The sequence below is a fragment of the Peromyscus maniculatus genome, chromosome 4, assembly GCF_049852395.1.
Source record: "Peromyscus maniculatus bairdii isolate BWxNUB_F1_BW_parent chromosome 4, HU_Pman_BW_mat_3.1, whole genome shotgun sequence".
Taxonomy (NCBI): Eukaryota; Metazoa; Chordata; class Mammalia; order Rodentia; family Cricetidae; genus Peromyscus; species Peromyscus maniculatus.
This window is the reverse complement of record NC_134855.1, coordinates 129,408,451-129,428,429: the sequence shown is the minus strand read 5'-3', so window position 1 is coordinate 129,428,429 and position 19,979 is coordinate 129,408,451. Positions and strand designations below refer to the sequence as shown.

Sequence of the window (19,979 nt, the reverse complement as noted above, 5' to 3'; positions counted from 1 at the left end):
AATCAAAAGCTGTACAATAATGAATAATATCAATGGGGCAAATGTGGGCACAAGTGAAAACACTTTTGAATCCCCTGTGTCAATGAGCATCAATCAGGGGTTGGAGAGATGGCTCAGGTGTTAAGAGCACTGGCTGAACTTCCAGAGGACCCAAGTTCAATTCCCAGCACCCACATGGAGGCTCACAACCATCTATATATAACTGCACTTTCCTACACCCTCTTGTAGCCACCTCAAGTGCATGGTGCATATGCACAGGCAAATACTCATGCACATAAAATTAATTTAAAAAAAAAACCCAACTATCAATCTCCAAGCAGTCATTGAAGGGGACCTCTCTCTCTCTCTCTCTCTCTCTCTCTCTCTCTCTCTCTCTCTCTCTCTCTCTCTCTCTCTCTCTCTCTCTGTGTGTGTGTGTGTGCACTCCCAAGTGTGTGAAAAAGAGGATGAATCTCAACTCACTGAACGCCATTTGCTATTCTTTTCTTTCTCCCCCATGCCTTGAGTGTTAGTGGGCATTTGTACTTGGATTGCTTTTCATTCATTTCTAAATCTTGACACATTTTTTTAGGGTTGGGGGTAGAGGGAAGGGCAGGAGATGGGGAAGGAGGAGCATAGTAATCAAAATGTAGAATGAGGACATGGAATTGAAGAATAGAGCCCTGGAGGAGGTGACAGTCCTTGATAATTTCCTGTGTGTGAATGAGGAAACTGGAGGTCTGGATGACACTTTTAAAAGAACTTGAGTTTCTGAGTTTGGTTAATGTGGAATTATGTTCATTTGCTTGGCTTCTCAGCTTAAATAAATGTGGAAAGTTGGAACTTAGTAGCAATTTTTAAGTAATTTCCACTTAGAAGTCCTGGCAGAGAAGTATCTAAACCTTACCTACCTCTATCTGAGAGGAAACAAAATCAAACTTCTCAGGGGCCGGGTGGTGGTGGTGGTGCACGCCTCTAATCCCAGCACTCGGGAGGCAGAGGCAGGCGGATCTCTGTGAGTTCGAGGCCAGCCTGGTCTCCAAAGCAAGTTCCAGGAAAGGCACAAAGCTACACAGAGAAACCCTGTCTTGAAAAACCAAAAAACAAAAAACTTCTCAATACAGTAGAAGCTTTGCAAAATCTTAAAAGAATTGAAGTCTTGACTTGTTTAACTGTAAGGTCACATATCTGGAGGATTACAGAGAAAGTATTTTTGAATTGCTGCAGCAAATCACACACTTAGGTGTTTGGGGCAGGAGGATAATGAAGCACCAGATGTGAAGTAGGAGGAAGAGGAAGCTGGTCCACCTGAAGTTTATGAAGAGGAGGAAGAGGAAGATAAAAGAGGTTCAGAAGTGGGAGAGGGAGAAGTAGGCCTCACACTTCATGAAAGAAGAAATTCAGGATGGTGCTGATTGTATTAATGAAGGGGGAAAGGAGGAAGAGGAAGGTGGTCTTTAGGGAGAGAAAAGACAACTAGATGCTGAAGGTGATGGAGAGGAAGAAGATGACCAGATTATTCTAACATGGGATTGCCTAATGTTCCTGGGAATGCAGGAGAGTGATCACATTTTTGTTTCATGTATGATAGCTATTTATAGAAGATGGTGTGTAATTTATTTTGAGAAAAGTATGTTTTTACTATTTTTGCCTTATTCTGATTAAGATTTACTGGTTGATTGATCGTAATTATGTAGAAAAGAATTTTCATTGACTTTGCCATTGTGAAATTCTCTAGTATTGTATTTAGAATCTTCATTTTTCTAATTCATATTTACTTACATGATCAGATGTTTTGAGCTCATAATTAAAACGTGATTGCTTTTACACAGACATAGGGTTCATTTCATTCATAATGTATTAAACTTGTTTATAATTTAACAAATTACAGTCAGCTGTAATATGAAATGACAACAGTCTCCTGACTGATAAAGCTGATTGATTTAGAGGTGATCCAGAAATCTTTAGTTTGAAGGCAGTTTTTGGGAGGTGAAGCTTTCTTGTCACAAGTTGGAAAGTAGAAGCACAATAAGGAAGATTCTGTTCAGCAGCATAGTTTATGGATTTAGGGAAGTTCTATTCAGTGATATTGCTCAGGGTTTTTTTTTTCTGAAAAAAAAAAATCATTTTTAAGGAACCTTGCTATGTCAGTCCAGAGGCTTGCAGGCAAGCCTTTCCCAGGCTGTGGATGATGCCAAACAGAAACATCGTTGAGTTCAGGTGTGCATTCTTCTCTCATCAGTTTCTCCGCCATTACTTCCATTCTTGCTTCATCTTCCCCACATCCAAAAAAAAGCTAGCAAAGTTGTGAACACTCGGGAACCTTTGTCTTGTATCTCAGTCACCAATTTTGATCTGTCTGGGTTTTAAACAAGTGAAGTGCAAGAAATGGAGTTGTTGAGAGACAATGATGATTATGGATGAATCTTAGGAAACAGGCTCTGCTGCTACTGGATGTCTTCCTTTGACCAAGACTTGTGCACAAGCACTTTACCAGCTGAGTCCCCCACAAGCCTCCCCTAACCCATCCCCACTAAAATTTTATTGGCTTTTTTCAAGCAATTTTTTTGTTTCATTGATTTTCTCTTGTTTTTTATTTTCTATTTCATTGATTTCTGATCCTGTATACATTTTTTTGTTTGCTTTGGGCTTATTTTTCTTTTGCTGGTTTTATTAAGGTAGAAAACTGATTTGTGATTGCCCTTCTGTTCCGCGTGCGCGCACACACATACACACAGCTGTATGCTTTCCTCCAATCACTGCTTAGCTCTACCATACATTTTGACATTATATATTTCTACTTGTATTCAGATTAAAATGTTCTTGACTTTTCCTCAGTTTTTGCTTTCTAGCCATGTTCTTTAGTTTCCAGTGGTGATTTTCTTGATATTTCCATCAATAAATTTCCAATCTAATTTCCTTTCTGTCCAGAGAATATACTTTGGATGATTTTGATTTTTTAACTTTGTTAATATTTGATCAATGATATAGTATAGGGTAACGTCTTGGTGAGTGATCCAGGGGCATTCTAAAAGGATGGACTCTTGTTAGGTGAGCACTAATCATGCCAGTCGGAACTAGTTGTTGTCCATGTTGTCTTTTCCATTTCTTTAATGTGAATATACAAAGTAATGTGATTTGTTATGGCATCTTCATATGTCTGTGTTCTTGCACTTTGTTCTTTCTTGTTTCTACTTGTTCTCTGTCTCCTGTTTCTCTCTTTCATCTTCTCATAGGACTTCCTACTATTCCTGTCAGGCTGCTGCTATTAGACAGATGATTTTTCCGGAAAGCCTGCATGCTTAGACTATGGCACAAATGCATAGGCTACAAATTTTGAACAGTATATTTTCAGCAGTTGGAATCCTGTTCCTGGAACTCAATGGAAGCTAATCCTTCAGCAGATCACACCCTGTAACCCGAGTTTATGTGAAGCCTTTGTCTTTTCTACTCTGTGACAACAGTTGGTAAGCTTCTGTTCAGCAGTGTTGACTCTAATTGACAAAGGACATTCTTGGGTGGGATTGCTTTAGTTGCTAAAAGAGGAGCGTTTAAAATTATTTCAAATAACAATTTTACATCAGGGAAAATCCCAAATTATTCAGAGCAACAAGAAGCATAAATTGGGGCTGCGGAAGATGGTTCAGTCAATAATGTGCTTGCCATGAAAACATGAGGACCTGAACTTCAGATCCTCAACACTCAAATAAAAGTCATGCACACACTATACTTACAATGCCAGTCCTGGGGACATAGAGATAGGTAGATCACTGGAGCTTATTGACTAGGCGGCATAGCAGAGTTGATGAACTTCAAGTTCAGTGAGAGACCCTATCTCAAAAAATTAGGTGGAGAGTGACAGAGAAAGGCACCCAATTTTTACTTCTGACCTCCACACATGCACACATGGATGAGCACACTAGCACATGTATGTGTGTATGAACAGAAGGAGCGTATCATTCTTTTATATTGGTTTATATTCCACACTATATAGACATGATTTGTTTATCAATTCATCCCCTCAGACATTTTTATTTTATTGATTTTGTTTTTTGAGACAGGGTCTCTCTTTGTAGCCCTAGATGTCTTGGAACATGCTAAGTAGACCAGGCTGGCCTCAAACTCACAGAGATCTGTGGTGATATTGTGTTCCCAAAAATATTGTGCACCCTAATAAACTTATCTGGGGTCAGAGAACAGAACAGCCACTAGATATAGAGGACAGAAAATGGTGGCACGCACACCTTTAATCCTATCACATAGGAGGCAGAAATCCATCCAGATCTCTGTGAGTTTAAAGCCACACTGGAAACAGCCAGGCATGATGACTCACACCTTTAAGTGATGGCAGAAAGCAGGAAGGTATATAAGGCGTGAATACCAGGAACTAGAGCTGGTTAAGCTTTCAGGCTATCGAAAAGCAGTTCAGCTGAGATCCATTTGGATGACACAGAGGCTTCCAGTATGAGGAAACAGGACCAGCTGAGGAATTGACAAGATGAGGTGGCTGTGGCTTTTTTTGCTTCTCTGATCTTCCAGAATTCACCCTAATACCTGCTTCAGGTTTGATTTTATTAATAAGACTCTTTAAGATTCATGCTACAGAGATCCAATTACCTCTGCCCCTAGAGTGCTGTAATTACAAGCATGTACCACACACCCACCTCCCGCCCACACCTTCTCTCTCTCTCTCTCTCTCTCTCTCTCTCTCTCTCTCTGTCTCCATAGGGATGTTTTTTATCTGTATATCTGTATTAGTCTGGGTACCACATGCATTCCTGGTGCCAGCAAAGGCCAGAAGAGAGTGTGAGATTTACAGTCAATTGTGAGCAGCCATGTGGGTGCTGGGGGTCATGGTGGTGGTGGTGTTTTCTAGCTTTTGTTTGTTTGTTTTTTCTAAAAATAACATTTTTATTCTATTGATAGATACTGTTTTCTTCAGTAAATACCTTTAGCCTGAGCTGTTCAAGTAGATATATTAGTATGCCTCTCTGTGGCCTTCATTTGCCTTTCCTAATGACCAATGGCAGGATCATTCTCTGTGCTTTTTTGCAACCCATATATCTTTTTAGGTGATGTTTCTGCTCAGATGTTTTGCCCTTATAAAAGGGCACTATTGATCTTACTGAGTTGCTCCAGTTTCTTACCTATTTTGGATTCACATTCTTCATCAGATACTTATATTTGGAGAATATTTTATTCGAGTCCATTGCCTATCTTCGAAGGCCTATGGGAATTTCACACTCAGTTTGAAAAAACAATGCCCCCAAAATCTCATAATAATTTAAGTAAGTACACCATTTTGTGTTGGGGCACATTCATAGCACTATAGGTCAGCACCTGGACATACCTGGAAGGCTCAAGACTGGAGATACTGATTGTGGTACTTTGAATGTAATTAGCCCTCATATTTCCAAAAGCTTATAAGGAGTGGCACTATTAGGAGGTATGGTTTTGTTAGAGTAGGTATGGCCTTGTTGGAAGAAGTGTGTCACTGTGGGGGCAGGCTTTGAGGTTCCTATGCTCAAGATACTGCCCAGTGTTACAGTGTTTCCTGTTGCCTTCTGATCAAGATGTAGCCAGCACCATGTCTGCTTGCACACTGCCATGCTGTCTACCATGATGATAATGGACTGAAGCTCTGAAACTGTAAGTCATCCCAGCACTGGGGAGGCAGAGCCAGGCAGATCTCTGTGAGTTTGAGGCCAGCCTGGTCTACAGAGCGAGATCCAGGACAGACACCAAAACAACACAGAGAAACCCTGTCTCAAAAAACAAAAAACAAAAAAAGTGCCACCCCAATTAAATGTTTCCTTTATAAGAGTTGCCATGGTCATGGTGTCTCTTAACAGCAATAAAAACCCTGAGACACTGATTGAATTGATGGTATTGGCACCATCAATAGCTAGTTTTATATTTTTCAAAAGCAGTTATTTAAGGAATTTTCAAAGGGGACATTTTTTCTTAAATTATCTCATACAATACATCCCTACTGCCATTTCCCCTCCCTCCATTCCTCCCACTTACCCCACTTCCCCTCTCCCCCAGATCCACTGCCCCCTCATCTCCCCTCAGAAAGGAGCAGGCCTCTCAGGGACATAAACTGGACATGGCACAAAAAGATAACAATAATACCAGGCATAAGCCTTCACATCAATGTTGGGCAAGGCAACCCAGTAGGAGAAAAGGGGTCCCAAGATCAGGCAAAGAGTTAGAGACACTGTTGTGGGATGTTCTGTAGGGCAAATGTGTTGCTCTGATTGGTCAATAAATAAAACACTGATTGGCCAGTGGCTAGGCAGGAAGTATAGGCGGGACTAACAGAGAGGAGAAAAGAAAGAACAGGAAGGCAGAAGGAGTCACTGCCAGCTGCCGCCAGGACAAGCAGCATGTGAAGATGCTGGTAAGCCACAAGCCATGTGGCAGGGTATAGATTTATGGAAATGGATTAATTTAAGCTATAAGAACAGTTAGCAAGAAGCCTGCCACGGCCATACAGTTTGTAAGCAATATAAGTCTCTGTGTTTACTTGGTTGGGTCTGAGCGGCTGTGGGACTGGCGGGTGACAGAGATTTGTCCTGACTGTAGGCCAGGCAGGAAAACTCTAGCTACAAGACACCACCACTCCCAGTCAGGAGTTGCACAAAAATACCAAGCCAACAACCTTAACATATGCAGAGGACCCAGCACAGACCCATGCAGGCTCTGAGACTGCCGCTTCAGTCTCTGAACCCCCATGAACCCTGCTTAGTTGATTCTGTGGACTATGCTCTCTAGATGTCTGCAACCTCTCTGGTTCCCACAATTCCTCTTCTCCCTTTTCCACAGGGCTCCCTAAGCTCCAAGGGGAGGGACCCAGTGGAGACCTCCAACCTGGGCTCTTTTTCTCTGCCTAATGTTTGGCTGTGGATCTCTGCATCTGCTCCCATCAATTGTTGGAGGAAGTCCCTCCGATGATGACTCGGTTAGGCATTGATCAATGAGTATAGAACATTATTAGGAATCATTTAATTGAGTTGTTTGTTTGTTTGTTTGTTTGTTTGTTGTTTTGCCAGCTGTGTTTGGTTCTACCCTAGGACCCTGGGCTCTCCAACCTTCGTTCCTGGTCATCCAGGCAGTGTAGGGCATGTGCTCCCTCTCATGGCATGGGACTCAAATTAGACCAGTCATTGGTTGATTACTTTCACAAATTCTGTGCCACCATTGCCCAGGCACATCTTGCAGGCAAGACAGATTGTAGATTGAGGGTTTTGTGGCTGGGTTGGTGTCCCAGTCCCACCACTGGAAGCCTTTCCTGGTTACAGAATATAGCTTGTTCAGATTCTGTGTCCCCCATTACAAAACTAGGTGTCCCCTAGTTTCCACTAAGGTCATCCTTGTAGATTCTAGGGAGTTTCTACTGCACTAGGTTTCCACATCACCCCCCATGCCCTCTAATTCCAGTTGTCTCTCCCCATACTCTCTCCCTCCATCCCTTCTCCCTGACCTGGTCCCTCCTATTCCCAACCCCACCTGCCCCTAGTCCACCCACAAAATCTGTTCTATTTCTCCTGAGGGAGATCCATGCTTCTTCCTTAGAGCCCTCATTACTTCATTTCTCTGGGTCTGTGGATTGTAGCATGATTATCATCTACTTAACAACTAATATCCACTTATGAGTACATACCATGTTTGTTGGTGGTGGTTATTTTTTTTCTTTTGGCTTTTTGCTCTTTGCTCATTGGGGGCCTCACCACCTAGCTCCCAAATAAATCATACACGGAGGCTTATTTTAATTATAAATGCCCAGCCTTAGCTTGGCTTGTTTCTTGCCAGCTTTCCTTAACTTAAATTATCCATTTACCTTTTGCCTCTAGAGGGGCTTTTACCTTTCTCTTACTTCTGTAAATCTTACTTTCACTCTTACTCCATGGCCAGCTGGCTGGGTGGGTGGCTGGGTGACTGGCCCCTTGTGTCCTCCTCTCCTTGTTCTCTTGCTCCTCCTTTTCTTGCTCTCTTTCCCTGGATTTCTCCTCTTTTTTCTCTCTGCCTGCCAGTCCTGCCTATCCTTTCTCCTGCCTCACTATTGGTCGTTCAGTTCTTTATTAGACCATCGGGTGTTTTAGATAGGCAAAGTAACACAGCTTCACAAATGCAAAATAAACAAAAGTAACACATCTTAAAATAATATTCTACAGTATTTCCCCCTTTGTGTCTAAATAAAAAAGAAATGTTTTAACTTTAACATAGTAAAACTATACATAACAAAAACAGTTATCAAGAATTAATTTACAATATTCGGTCCATTTGTAGTTAGCACTCAGAAAAACTAATGCATTATCTATCCTATCATAGTGAATCCAAAGTTTTACACCTAATTTACTTTATATCATGACTAAGGAAAACTGCAACTATAACTATCTAGTCTTCAACTCCATCAAAGACCCAGAAGGATGTAATGTTATCTAACAATAGAGACATGTGGCTGCCTGGACAGTCACCCAAAGTTCCTCTGCAACATTGGGGCATCCATCTTCAGCCTACAGTCCTAGGGTATCTGACAGATTTTTCAGTGAAACAGGAAATTTGAAGGACTGTCCTGCCTTGTATTGGCAAAGTCCATCAGTCGCTTCCCTTTGTGTCCTGCAGAATATCTGGCAGACTCTACTGTGAAACAGGAATTTTGAAGGACTGTCCTGCCTTGTTTTGGCAAAGTTCAACAGTCTTTCCTGTGTGTCCTGCATGTCCAGTCTTCATAGCACATTGTCAGCAGTCAAAGGCAAGAGTAGTTTCTTTTCCCAGTGGCTAACCTTGCCACAATGAAAGCAGTTTCTTCAATGCCCATCATCTCTGAAGTAAATTGGTGCTGCCAGGAGCAAATGTTTCTCATTGTCATGAAAAGCCCTAAGTTAACAAAACATTTTAAATATCATATTCTATAGGTCTTTGATGTGTTTGAAAACCATTTATCTAAAATGTATCTCTATATGATCTTGAAAACATACCAAACATACCTACAAATTTGATTGTTATAGATGACTAACTACTAATCTGTGTTTCTTGATCATCCTAAATAGTTCATAATAATAGCTTTCAAAAACTAGAATTTTACCCTACATTTTAAAATGAACTGCATAGGTACAATACCTTAAACAAGAGTAGAAACATATTTACAATATTTTTATAACAAAAATAACCTTAAATTTGTATCAATATATAAAAATCCTTTAAATAAGAGTAGAAACAGCCGGGCGGTGGTGGCGCACGCCTTTAATCCCAGCACTCGGGAGGCAGAGCCAGGCGGATCGCTGTGAGTTCGAGGCCAGCCTGGGCTACCAAGTGAGCTCCAGGAAAGGCGCAAAACTACACAGAGAAACCCTGTCTCGAAAAAAAACCAAAAAAAAAAAAAAAGAGTAGAAACATATACAGTATGTCATAACAAAAATTACCTTAAATTTGTATCAATATACTATATTCCCCTAAATTATAACAAACATCCATAACCCACCAAATAACCAAAGACCATCCACACACCCCAACTCTTGGGAATGTGGATGTCATTTTCTTCAAAATGCTTCCTGCTGTCTGTGGATGAAGTATCTTTATGGTCCCAGAGACAAAATTTGAGATAATGGCCAAGTCCCGGGAAGACCAGCTATAACATTTGTTGACAGATATCACCTATCAAGGTTCAGGAGGTCTCCCTTGATCAAACCTGATCAATATTATTCCTGAAGGAATCCACGACCTCTCATCTCCTGTGGGAGCAAAACTCCAAAGTATTTTTGTTTTCCATTTGACAAATTTACTTTTTTACTTCATTTTTAAAGTTAAGGCATTTCTAAAGTATCTAGATTGGTTCAGTTAGCAGTCCAGTTTACAACCCCATGTCTCTCAGCAGCTATTGTCTGCTTGTCAGCATTCAAAACACTCAAAACCAACACAATAACATACAGAATCCAGAACCCCTGTGTATTTCCCATCTCTATGTGGCTTTTTCTTTTTTATTATTTTACTTCTCTCTTAAAAGACTTTATTTTATTTTTAAACTATTTCTTTCTTTCTATGACTGTCCATACCTCTTTTCTTTCTTTTTTAAGCTACATACATTGTAAAACACACTGGAACCTGTCTAGAGGGTTTTTTCCACCTCTTTTATTGCATATCTTTTAGCCATTTTTGACCACACAAGCAAACTTTAGACTGCTAAACTACACTTGGATCCTCCTAGCAGCTCTCCGCTTTGCCCACTTCTCAGGCTGGGAAAGCCAACCAGGTCAGAGGCTTGTGACCAGGAATTACATTAAACCTTTCTAGCTGTGGAAACTGGCACTTGCATTGCCACAGCAGTTTTCACTTAGCTTGCCATTTTTATTTAGCAGAGCCAGCTGAACATCAGCACCTCTTAAAGGATCTGTGTTCTTTTTCTTTTTCTTTTTCTTTTTTTTTCAGCTTTCTCAGGACCTACATGGAAATTTGGGCTCATATTGGAACATCAAAATGTTGTTGGTTGTTTTTTTCTCTTTTGGCTTTTTAGTCTTTGCTCTTTGGGGGCCCCACCACCCAAATACATCACACACGGAGGCTTATTCTTAATTATAAATGCCCAGCCTTAGCTTGGCTTGTTTCTTGCCAGGTTTTTTTAACTTTAAATTATCCCAGCTACCTTTTGCCTCTGGGCTTTTTACCTTTCTCTTACTTCTGTAAATCTTACTTTATTCTTATTCCATGACTGGCTGTATGACCCGGTGGCAGGCCCCCCAAAAGAGAAAAAACAACCAACAACAGTTTGTCTTTCTGGATCTAGATTATCTCACTCAGGATGATTTTTTTTTCTAATTCCATCCATTTGCCTTCAAATTTTATGATGTCATTTTTTTTAACAGCTGAGTAATACTCTATAGTGTAAATATACCACATTTTCAAAGGGGACATCTTGATGTTCAGCAATCTGAATGGCCTTTTAGTTATTTTCATGAATTTTTTTTTCTTTTTTAGTTTCTACTAATGACTTAATTTTATTACCAATCTGCAATTCCAAGATCTAATAATTCAATTATAAAAATCCAAATAAACAGGAAAAAATGGACAAAAAGCTAACACCCAGGGATTTGGGAGTATAAAAACAAAAAAAGCTACAGACACAAAATGAATGCTAAAGAAATGTCATGATCCCCAGAGGCAAAAGCCAGTTGATCTCAGCACCAGGGAGACTCCAAGTTCCAGGCCAGCCTAGGCTACAGAGTGAAACTCTATACCAGAAAAAAAACAAAAATTAAAGAGGGTTTGATGAGCACCAGGTATGGTGGTACATGCCTTTAATCCCAGTGTTCATGAGGCAAAGACATGCAGATCTCTTATAAGTTCCAGGCTAGCCTGATCTACAATAGGAAGTTCCAGGGCAGCCAGGGCTACATAGGAACAACTTATCTCAAAATGGGTTGGGGGAGGGTGACAATCACAAGGGCTGGTTGGAGAGATGACTCAGAGGTTAAGAGCACTGGCTGCTCCTCCAGATGACCAAGGTTCAATTCCTAGCACCCACATGGTGGCTCACAACCATCTGTAACTCCAGTTTCAGGGGATCTGACATCCTCTTCTGGTTTCCATGGGCACCAAGCATGAAAGTGGTTCACAAATCTTCGTGTAGGAAAAACACTTTTTTAAAATGTAGATTCTGCTTTTAAAAAAATTAAAAAGGCCAGGGTGTGGTAGTAGTGCACACCTTTAATTCCAACACTCAGAAGATAGAAGCAGGCAGAGCTCTGAGTTCAAGGCCAACCTAATCTACAAAGGAAGTTCCAGGCCTACAACCATACAGTAAGACCCTGCCTCAAGAAAAAAAATTGAAGAGTTCAAGGTCATACTCTGCTATATTTTGAGTTGATGCTAGCCTGGGCTACACCTATCTCCTAGGAAAAAAAGACAAAAATAAAAATTGCAACCACCTACCTGCCTTCTTCATCTGATTTTGGGTGTCAGTGCAGACGGTCAGAAATCACTAACCCTGGGTCCTTTAAATGAAGCCCTAAGGCAGTGATTCTCAACCTTCTTAATGCTGTGATCCTTTAAAACAGTTCCTCATGTTGTGGTGACCCTCCAACCAACTGTAACTTTGCTACTTTTATGAATTGTAAGTGTCTGATATTGCAGGATATCTTATATGTGACCCCTGTGAAAGGGTCACAACCCAGAGATTGAGAACCACTGCCCTAAGGCTCATAATAGATGCCTTCTCTTTAGATTAAAAATCATTGGGGCTTGTTTCATTGTCTGCCATGTCATATCCATCTTGGTACCCAGATGTTGAAGCAGAGACTCAAAGTCTCTGGAACGCCTTCAACATTGTGAGGAATTTGGTGGACCTGGGAGGCCTGGGCTGTCCTGCTTACCCAGAGCTATAGACCTCTTAGCAAGGACTCCTTGTGGCTCATGGAAGGGAGCCTGAGCTGACAGCTTTCAGAATGGCAGCAGCAGGAGCCATGGCATTGACAGACTATGAGACTGGTTGGGCTGAGGTGGGACATGAAGGCCCACGGTCCCTCCTGCTCCTTGTCACGCCTGTGCCGAATGAACCAAGTCTCAACTCCCTCCTCCTTCAGGTCAAGGGAGCCAGGGACTTGCAAGTTTCCACATCAGGGCCAGGGTCCATCTCAAAATGTGTCTCTAGTCCCAGTTCTTGTAGCCCTGAGGACTCAGGATGCAGGAATCATAGGAACTCCATGATTCTCCCATCCGGACTAAGCAAGTTTCAGGGATTGGTGCCAAAATGAGTCTTTTAAACTTCTAAATATTCTGTTTGTCCTTTGATTCACAATATATAACTCATGACAAGGGAAGTGTTTCCTCTTCCTTAGGAAGTGTAGCAAACATGGATGGAGCTGTATCAGATTGCAGTAATGTACAAAGACCTCATCAGGCAGACGTAATGTTGCTGTCAACAGTCAAAACTGCCATGGCATTGTAAAGATCAAGAGAAGAGTGGTCTGTTGTTCGATATTAGTTAAAGATGTGTTACATTCTTTTATGCTGTGGAACATTTGTTTAATGATGCAAAGATAGGTTGCATTCTTTTATGTTGCATTTGTTTAACTCTGTGAAGCAGTGTTATTTTGTTTGTCTAAAACACCTGATTGGTCTAATAAAGAGCTGAATGGCCAACAGCTAGGCAGGAAAGAGGAACAGGCAGGGTTGCCAGGCAAAGAGAATAAATAAGTGAGAGAAGAAGAGAGAAGAGGGAGGAGTGAGAAAAGGAGAAGGAGAGGAGAATGCCAGGGGCCAGCCATCCAGCACACAGCCAGTCACAGAGTAAGAAGTAAAGAAAGGTAGATAGAATAGAGAAAGGTAAAAGCCCAGAGGCAAAAGGCAGATGGGATAATTTAAGAAAAGCTAGCTAGAAATAAGCCAAGCTAAGGCCAGGCATTCATAGGAACAAGTCTCTGTGTATTTATTTGGGAGCTGGATGGTGGAGCCCCAAAGAGCAAAAAGAAAAAGAAAAACAAAAAGCTACAGTGGTCTACTAGAGTTACTTCGATAGCTACCATTTCCAGTGCCCTCCCTCCATGATGCTTTTCGTCATGTACCTTTTGTCTGAAGACCTGTCTTCAGTTCTTTATTACTATTTATTTTAATTTTATATGTATTGATGTTTTGCCTGCATGTTTGTCTGTGTGAGGGGAGGGTGTCAGATCCCCTGGAACTTGAGTTACAGTCATGAGCCACTATGTGGTTGCTAGGAATTAAATCCAGGTCCTCTGGAAGAGCAGTCAATGCTCTTAACTGCTAAGCCATCTCTTCAGGCCCTCCCTTTAGTTCTTACCAGCAAGGCACCAGTGGTGCCCTAAACTTCCCTTTCTCTCAGAATGTTCTTGTTTTACTTTCGTTCTTTTTTTTTTTTTTTTTTTTTTTTTTTTTTTTTTTTTTTGGTTTTTTGAGACAGGGTTTCTCTGTGTAGCTTTGCGCCTTTCCTGGAGCTCACTTGGTAGCCCAGGCTGGCCTCGAACTCACAGAGATCCGCCTGGCTCTGCCTCCCGAGTGCTGGGATTAAAGGCGTGTGCCACCAACGCCCGGCTTTACTTTCGTTCTTAAAAGATAGGTTTGCTAGGTATTACAATCTGGTTGACAATTCTTTTAACCATCCATTAAGTTTGTTCTCTTTTCTTTTGCCCTCCATTGTTTATGATGAGAAATTACAATTATTCAAAACATTAATCCTAAAAAATCAATGTATCTTTTTCTCTGCCTTTTCAAGAGCATCATCTTGGTTTGGTGTTTACCAGTAACAGAAAAGTATTGTTTCTATCATGGCCATTATTGGGGATTCATCAGAGACCTGCAACTGAGAGCTGTATTTGCTCTGTTCTGTCCTGCTGCCAGCTTCCCACATATGCTCCTGCAAATGGAGCTAAGAGTGAGACCACTAAGAGACAAATGTCATAGAATATTATTTTAAGGTGTGTTACTTTTGTTTATGTTGCATTTGTTTAACTCTGTGAAGCTGTGTTACTGTGCCTGTCTAAAACACCTGATGGGCTAATAACGAGCTGAACAGCCAATAGCAAGGCAGGAGAAAGGATGGGTGGGGCTGGCAGGCACACAAATATGTGGAGAGGGAGAGATCTAGGAATGAGAGAGAAAGATGAGGACTCCAGGGCCAGCCACCCAGCTGCACAGCCAGCTACAGAGTAAAAAACAAAGAAAAGTATACAGGAATAGAAAAGGAAAAGCCCAGAGGCAAAAGGTAGATGGGATGATTTTTAAATCATTTTTAAATTTTAATTTTAGTCAAAGAAAGCTGGCAAGAAAAAAGCCAAGCTAAGGCTGAGCATTCATAATAATAATAAGACTCTGTGTGTGAATTTATTTGGGAGCTGGGTGGCAGGCCCCTCAAAAACAACATTCAAAATACCATCAGGTGCTCACCTCCTGCAGGACCACGCCTACTCTTTTAGAGTAACTTCTCTTCCCTTGAGTTTTAGCCAGCTGCAGTTTCCTGCTGTTCCAACGGCCCTGGCAGGATTGCCTGAGAACTGAGTTGTGAGAAAATGGAGAAAGAGCTGAAAAGAGAAATCATTTCCCCCACTTATACTGAGCATCCTATGTCTCCTTTCCGGAATCTTGAGGCAGAGCTGAAGGGGCTGTTTGGATGTCTTGTGCTGGTTCCAGCTTCAGGGTTTGTAGTCTTGAGACCAGGCTGGAAGGTATGCAAGGAAACAAAAATGCGAAATTCCTGCCACTCCAGAGACTTACCACCCTGTTGCCCTTCTCCAGTTAGCCCTGCTGGCGGCTTCCCTGAAGAATCCTCACATAGCTCCCATGTGTATGTATTTTGTTCTGATTTTATTGCTGCATTCAGTGAGAGCAGGGTGCTTACCCAGAAGTGGAATGAAATTGCTTTTGAAACTGAAAGAAATTTAAATATTCCCTAATTAGTACAAAACAAAATTACTGATTTCTTTGGAATAATTTTATCTTGTTTTATGTTTATAATCTTCATTTGTTGCAATTTACATTATAACTAAACACTGATTCTCTTCTCAATTACCTGCTTTCTAAGGCTCAGGAGAATTCTTTACTGGCTGACACCATTCCAGATGGGAGTAGTGTAGGTGGAAGAGTTCTTTTGCTTTGGGGACATTGCTAGTGGAGACTTCTGGGAAATGTAGTCTTCTAAGTACCAAGTGGGAGGGGGGGAAACAACAGGAAAGGAGATATGGAGTAGATGACAATCTCAGAACTTTTCTCCCCATAATCCATGATTGCATGGTGTTCTTTTAAGTATGAAGAAGTCACTCATTTAATTTAGGAGGTCATTAAGATAGACAAAACATGTCATCAATTAGCTCTATAGAGTCACACTAGATATTTTTTAGACATTCCCATGACCTTTTCAACTGCAATGTATTGTTCTTGCTCATTTGTGTTTTTCTAAAATGTATATATAATGATGGCAGTTTGACAGGACAATTCAATTTAGCTGGATATTTAATAGAGAGAAAATGTAACAAATGCCCCCAAATAGGTATTTATTGCAGAGAGAGAGAGAGAGAGAGAGAGAGAAGAAAACCCTGGTAGATTTACTGTAAATATGAACTATATGAACTATAGAAAAAAAGATTTGACTTCATAAGAAATAGGAAAATTAAAATAATGATTTCTTCATAAATATTACAACTATTTACAAAGCTACTTTTGGAACAACAGGCCAGTACTACAGAGTCTTAATGTAAATCAGTAAAGTTGCTTTGCAAATTCTGTTGGAAAACTCAGCTTGGATATCGAGTAGAAGGCACCAAGTTCAGCTTTGCTCTTGGTCTCAGTCCATATTTCTTGACCACCTACCATGTGTTAGATTCTGTTCTAGGCACCAGGGATATAGCAAAAGGAAAAAAGTTCTTCCCCTCATGATGTGTATGTACATTCTAATGGAGGCGGTAATCTAAACAAGTAGTCAATAGGCTGTCTTTTTCCATTACAGATAATTAAAGACAGCAAAACTCAGGCATTAGCGCATGGGGGTGGGGGATGCTGGGGAGACAGGTGGCTGGGTCACTAGAGTGCTTTCCAGCAAGCATGAGGTCCTGAGCACCCGTGAAAAAAGCCAGGCATGGTAGCACTAGTCTGAGTCAGGGAGCTCCAGGCGTTCACTGAGTGACTGTCTCCACTAAGGGAGAGAGTGGTTTAAAAAAGCCTCTGGTCTACACCCCCTCCCCCACCGTGAACACACATGCGCGCGCGCGCGCGCGCGCGCGCGCACGCACGCACACACACACACACACACACACACACACACAGAGTAAGAAAAAGTGAGTGAGGGGGGTTGGGGATCTAGCTCAGCCTAGCAAGCGCAAGGCCCTGGGTTCGGTCCTCAGCTCTGTTAAAAAGAAAGAAAGAAAGAAAGAAAGAAAGAAAGAAAGAAAGAAAGAAAGAAAGAAAGAAAGAAAGAAAGAAAGAAAGAAAGAAAGAAAGAAAGAAAGAAAGAAAGAAAGAAAGAAAGAAAGAAAGAAAGAAAGAAAGAAAGAAAGAAAGAAAGAAAGAAAGAAAGAAAGAAAGAAAGAAAGAAAGAAAGAAAGAAAGAAAGAAAGAAAGAAAGAAAGAAAGAAAGAAAAAGTGAGTGAGGGAAGAAGTCAGTGTGTTTTGTAGGTTGAGGCAGGAAGGTATATTACTTTTCTTAACGCTGTGACCAAACATCTGTCAGAAGACAGCTTAAGGAAGGAAGATTGATTTTGGCTGTGGTTTATACAGTGGCTGTTTATATATTTGGCTGTGGAAATACAGTCCATCATGACAGAGAAGACATGGCAGAAAATGGATGCCCCAATCAGGAAGCAAAGAGATAAATGCCCTTTGCTTTTCTCTTTTTTCCCCCTTTTTATTCAGCCTGGGCCCTAACCCACATGCAAAGTGAGCTATCCTTAGTTAAGTCCCTCTGGAAACCCCCTCTCAAACACAGCCACACGCGTTTCCTAGGCGATTGTAGGTGCAGTCACGTTGACGGTGAAGATTAATCATGGCAGAAGGTCTCCCTGAGATGGTGCTGTCTGAGCAGAGAACCGGAAGTCTAGGGTGCTCCAAACCCATGAAACCGCAAATAAAGACGTGGGTGTGGAGGCCCAGCAGGGAACGATTTGCTGAGAGTAAGATGAGTGATAGTCACTTGAGAGGACACCAGAGAGTTGGGTAGAGTAGGGGCAGGTGGCAAGGTGAAGAGAAAACTCCCAGCAGGCTGTGAGCAAAGGCGCAGCTGGTTCAAGAAGAGGGAGCCCCTTCCACTCTACCTAGTGGAGCAGCCAAGGAACCAGGCCAGCATGTTAACACAGTCACCAATGGGTGGGCTGGAAATGGACGGCCGAAATCCAGTTTCCTGGACTTTGTGGTCTCCTGGGCCTCTGTAATGCCAGGTAGAAGGCAGGGGGAGAAACCCACAACAAGGATCTTGGGTTGCGATCACTTACTTAGCTTATCACTTATATTTCCCATCTTTCCAGCTTGCTCTTTTAATACTGGAAAGGATAACGTTTCTTAAGTGTCCTCGGGTAGTTAAGATTCCTACTATCATTTGTTTAGAAAGCCAAGAGCTGTTTACATGAAATAACTCGGGCACTCACAAGTTGGTTTAGGGGATCCAAAATGTTCCGAAAGGTGTCCAGATAATATTACTACTTGTCTGTGTGTCAAGGTGTGAGACTGGCGTGAGGACACCGAGGCCCAGAAAGTCAAGGGACATTCCCAGGGTCACATCGCAAGCCAGTGGATTGACACCCTTTGTACCCCTCCCCATCCTCCAGCTCTGCGCAACAGCTAGTTGTGGATAATAAAGGACCCTGTGCTGGCGTGCGATCGCCCTGGCTTCAGGGCTCCCAGAGCGAGACCAACTATCTCTTTAAGAAGGAAAGTGAAGACGGGCGGCTTACGCAGCTGCCGGCGAGCTGCCGACTGGCTCATCCCCTCCATCCACCTCTCCTCCCCCGCCCTCCACCTCTCCCTCCCGGCAGCCCCAGCCCCAGCAAGCACCCGGCTAGCCACCTCCAGCTGGGGCTCCGGAGAGCAATCTGGCTGCCCTCCTGGGGCAGCCCAAACCATGGAAGCCTTCGCAGGTGATGACAAGGACCCCGGGGACCTCCAGGCCCACCGCCCAGCCGCGCCCGCCGCACCCAGGAGTGCAAGTGCGGGGGTGCGGGGCGCCGGCCCAGCACAGGAGCTGCCCTAGCCCGTGGCGGGCAGCGAGTCCTCCGAGCTTGCAGGCTGCGGCCGCCCGTGCTCACCCGCCCCTGTCTCTCTCTTCCCCACCGCCGCAGGTTGCTGATCACCGCCAGGCGGCTGCTGCAGCGACTGCAGAGGCGCTGCGCCAAGCGGCGCGGGAGTCGTGCGAGCCGGCGGGACTGCGGAGGGCGAGTGGACCCAGGTGAGAGGCCGCGGCGGAGCGGGATGGTGGCCTGCGCGGCTCCGCGGCCGCCGGGGGCGGCTTGAGACCACTTGCTGCGGCGCGATCCCGTAGGGGCATCAGCCGAGGAGGGGATTAGTCGTGACTCATTCCTACCCTCCCTCCATTCCCCTACATCCTCCTAAGCACTCCTCTCCCTCGCGTGAAATTGACTAATTAGAGGATGCTGGTTTCAGTAGGGAAGACGCCCAAAGGTCTTCCTTGACATCTAGGAGGTGGGTCTTAGGGAACTAACCCTTCACCCTTCCTATTTGTTTTCTTCTTCTGGTATTCCACAAGCAAACATGTGAGCTTCTGTTTGGAACCGCACACCCACCCCAAGGTCAAGTGTCTATGACTGCTTCCTTCCCATCTTGCCCGCTGAGAAACAGCGGAGCTCCGCAGTAGATCTGGCAGAATTTCCCATGATCCCTAGAGTGGGAAATTTGCCTCAGTCTCCCTGGAGCCTCCTCGGTCTATGCTGTTCTCTTTCCACTCCCTAGCAGGGAGCCAGACGGCTTGCAACACCTGCCAGCCCGAAAAGTCCCACATTCCCTGCCTCAACTCTGCAGGGGTGGGAGGGCCGGTCACATGCTGCCGGTTTCCTTGCCCTTTTCTGCCCATCAGGGGATGGAGGCCGAGCTGGGCTGCAGGAGTTTCCCAGAAAATGCTGCTCTCTGCAAGTCCAGGGGTATAAGGAAGTGCCAGGGCCTGAGGTTCTGGGCTTTGGTTGGTCCCAAGTAGCCATCTTACTGTGTTTTGGGTGTGGGTGTCTGCTTGTCTGTTCAGTGCGGGAGCTAAGCGAGATGATTTGTACAATTTCAGTACACCGCTTGAGCATGGCTTCGATAACTCGTCTATTAGAACAATTTAAATTTAGGTCCTTGAAATAATTGGGGTCCCCTTGGTTAATCTCTTTCAACTCTGGACTTCTCAAGTGAAATGTTGACCTTGTGGGCCTTACAGCGTGAAGGCATCAGTCGATTCTGTGGTGACATCCCTGCACTGACAAGTTACTTATTATCTTCCCCAAGCCGTAAGTCCCTCATCTATAAACCTGGGGAGAAGGGTACCTGCCTCAGAGGGTTGTCCCAAGATG

General features: G+C 43.1%; 1 protein-coding gene and 1 pseudogene across 6 annotated transcripts in view; both read left to right on the top strand.

The window, feature by feature from the left end:
• Positions 1-19: 19 nt before the first annotated feature.
• LOC102914764 (acidic leucine-rich nuclear phosphoprotein 32 family member E-like) lies at positions 20-18,927 on the top strand (annotated as a pseudogene).
• Snph (syntaphilin) overlaps positions 18,421-19,979 on the top strand; it is a 43,378-nt gene continuing 41,819 nt past the window's right edge. For 2 of the 6 annotated variants that reach the window (XM_076570835.1, XM_042276447.2), the window contains exon 1: positions 18,755-18,862. The gene's annotated coding sequence lies outside the window, so the exon portion shown is untranslated. The other 4 variants (XM_016003968.3, XM_076570833.1, XM_076570836.1 and 1 more) reach the window with 4 other exon arrangements.